The sequence below is a fragment of the Protopterus annectens genome, chromosome 3.part1 (genome assembly GCF_019279795.1).
Source record: "Protopterus annectens isolate FY-2018-M chromosome 3.part1, PAN1.0, whole genome shotgun sequence".
NCBI classification, from domain to species: Eukaryota; Metazoa; Chordata; order Ceratodontiformes; family Protopteridae; genus Protopterus; species Protopterus annectens.
Window position 1 is genome coordinate 34,698,957 of NC_056732.1, and position 3,683 is coordinate 34,702,639.

At 42.0% G+C, this 3,683-nt stretch overlaps 1 non-coding gene across 1 annotated transcript; it reads left to right on the top strand.

Moving 5' to 3' along the window:
• Positions 1 to 494: 494 nt before the first annotated feature.
• LOC122798968 lies at positions 495 to 658 on the top strand. Its single transcript, XR_006364377.1, has one exon. It is a non-coding gene; the product is annotated as a U1 spliceosomal RNA (small nuclear RNA).
• Positions 659 to 3,683: the final 3,025 nt, after the last annotated feature.

The following is a 3,683-nucleotide window of genomic DNA, read 5'->3' on the forward strand; positions in this document are numbered from 1 at the left end:
TGACTTGGAACAAAGCCAATGTTCAGCAAGGGCCTGGGGAGAAATGCTCCCGACACAAGTTGTCTAATATTGCCGTTTTAATGTCACCAAAATGTTTTAATATTCTTACTTTTACCTTTCTTTTATATCCGCGGTGGTGCAGCAGTAGCGTAGTTGCCTCACAGCAAGAGGTTCTTCCGTTCGATTCCCGGCTGGAGTGCCTTCTGTGTGGAGTCTGCATGTCCTCCCAGTGGTTGGGTGGCGTTCGAAAGACATGCGTAAATGGGCGTGCCTTCGTTGAAGGTTGGACATCAAGCTGGCACCTTGGCATTCGTGAAAATCTACTGCCAATCATTAGTGGACCGGAGTTCTGCTGTGGCGACCCCTAACCGGGAATAGCCAAAAGACAAACAACAACAACAACAACTTTTAGCTTTCTTTTACTCTGGTTGATAAACCACTTATGTTCCAAGCTAATATGTCCAGTAATACTCATTTATCAAATAAATAACTAAGTACTTCCCTGACAAGGGGAATACTGCTATCAACAAGTTAGTTTCCCCAGGGTTATGCTCTTCCAGTGCACATTTCGGTTGGGTTTTACCCCTGTGATCTCCCCAAGAGTGGCAAACTCAACTGCAGAATTTATGGTATTTACATAATGTCACTGGAGGCAAAGCTCTCACATAAAAGCACTCATAATGTCAATAAAGTGGTTAATAGAACACATGCTGCACCTATCACACATAATTCAAAGCAGACATATAGACCCACATATGCTGAGCCATGTAAATGTAACCTTCCTAAACCCCAAAGCTTTCCTAGATGAACTATGCATAAAAAAATACCCTCAACAACCCCAAATGGACCTTTTCAAAACAACACCCACATCACCACATACAGCGACATCTCATGGAGCCTCTACTTCTAAGTCCGTAGGGCAAGCCACTACAGAATCCAACATTCTACTCATTTGAGACTCCATTGTTAGACACACTGCTGTCCCTCTTACCAGGCTGAGTAAGGAGAAACTCATGGTCAGTTGCTTATCAGGGGCCAGGATCTGCCACATGACGCACACATTCAGGTCACTGGAGCACAAGTACCAGTATGACTCAATCATAGTCCATGTGGGTGTAAATGACCTGAAACATACTTCCCTAGACTACACGAAGAGAGATATCATAGAGCTCTCAGAATATGTGTCCCAGGCTGGTGTGAGCCTAGCACTGAGCAGCATTCTACCTCCTGCAAGGATGATGCCACAATATGAACAAAAGATGACTGACTTTAATATTTGCCTTACTTTCTGGTGTCATTCTAAGGGGGTGTAATATTTGATAGCATGGAAGGAGATGGCCTAAAGACCACGCTGCTTTACCAGGGATTGTCTGCACCTCTCCTCTCTAGGCTTTCAAATATTAGCTAAAACATTGTCCTTCCACATATTGCCTTTTTTACACAATGCCAAACTGAATGTATATCCAACGTAGCAAATCAAAACCAAAAAAAAAATCTAAAGGTGTTATTACTCAGTGCTAGGAATCTAAACAAAACACTGAGACATGGTTTAAAGCCATGGAGAGCACACTGACAGTGGAAATTTATAATGCTTTCCACACATTTAGTACAGCTACTACACAGAGACTAAAGGTGGAGGTGTTTCAATTTACATTAAAAATAAATATACCTCAAGGCTGGTCAAACAGGGCAATGCACTTGAGCTTCTCCATGTTCAAAGTACTATAGGAAAAATCAAATACCAGTTCCTTGCAAGCTATAGGTCTCCTTCTATGACCTACGAAACTTATACCGTGCATTCAAACGTACTGGAAACACCCACCTTCCAACCCAATACCATATTCATGGGCGACTTTAGTTACCCCACTATTAACTGGGAATCATATAAGACAACAAATGTACAGGCACAGAGATTCTTTAAAGTAAAAATAAAACCTGGAACCCCAGTTAACACTGGAATATTCAGGAACTACTCTAATGCTAACTTCCTACTATTAAGTGATAACCTGGCAAAATTTCAAGCCTCCATAAACCCTGAGAACACTGCTGCCTATGCAGAAATATTCACCAAAACCCTATATAAGTGTATTAATACCTGCATAGAGGCATTTGTACCCACAAGGAAGAAGAACAGAACTAATTCAAAAAACAAGCCACCCTGGTGGAATCACAACATCAATAGGTTGTATAACAGAAGGAAGACAATCATGCCAAAAACTAGGAAGTGAAGCACCCAGAAGGATAAAAATACTCTCATCAAACTAAGCAATCAGAAGGCAAATAATGTCTATCAAAGCCAAATTTGAGATAAATTTGGCCTCCCAGGCCTAGGACAAACACACGGCATTCTTTAGCCATGTCCGCAACCTCAAAGGCAATAAACAATTAGGTGCAGAGCTCGTTGTAAATGCAGCCACCTATACTGAGCCAGAAAATATAGCAAACCTACTGGCTGACAAATTCAGCTCCAATTTTATGCCCTCTCCCCATCAAACTTCCCTCAGGAAATACCATCAAATATAACTCTCCTGCTATCACTATGGAACAGGTCCTAAATGTTCTCTCTAAGGCCAAGAACACTGCATCAATGGGCCCAGACAATATCCCAGAATGCCTTCTAAATAGCGTGAAACATGAACTACCAGGACCTCTGGAATTGCTATTTAGATGTAGCCTCCAAACAAGCCTCATGCCTGATGAATGGAGAACAGCAACAATCATCCCTCTGCACAAAGGTGAGCTATCTACAGACCCTGGAAACTACAGACTCATAAGTTTCAGTAGTCCAACATGTAAAGCCATGTAAATAATTATCATGGAAATGATCAATAATGACATAGGAAATCTTCAGAAACTGGACCCAACCAAATTTGGTTTCAACAAGGGTAGCTCATGCCTACTCAACCTGGTGGACTTCTTTGAGATGGTCAACAAAGCAATGAATGATGACAATATGGTTCACACTGCCTACCTTGACTTAGCCAAGGCATTTGACACAATCCCCCACTTGGGCATTGTGGACTAAATTTACAGGTTGTGTACAAACCCTTATGTAACCTCATGGATAGCCAGCTGGCTCACAGACAGGACCCAAGAAGCTAGAATTAGGCAGTGCACCTCTACAAATACCCAGTTCAAAGTGTAGTCCCTCGGGGATTGGTCCTGGAACTACTCCTTTTTGGCATTTACTACTCTGAAGTCAAAGCCATTGTCAATGGCCTCTAGCTGAGTAAATCTGCATATGATTGCAAATTACACGTTATCACTGAATTGCCTGCAGACACAAATGTTCTCCAGGAAGAGCTGACACAGACAAATAACTGGCGTCAGAGCCATGGCTAAAACTGTCAAGAAAAACATAATAGTATCCTTCAGGAAGTCATCCACCACTGGTAACAATCATATTGATAACACAGTCCTAAGAGCTGACCCAGTAGTCAGGGACTTGGGGACACACATAGGCAGTAATCTAGCCTTTGACCATCACGTGTCTATAATAGTGAGGAAACCTTTCTGTGTTGTGCAACTTATAAACAAAAGTATGGACTCTAGGTCCAAGGAAGTCATTGTTCCATGTATTCGGCATTCATCAGACCTATCATTGAGTACAATGCCCCCTTTGGTTTGTACCTAACCAGGCATATCCAACAAATGGAACATTCACAGAGGTTCTTCACTAAAAG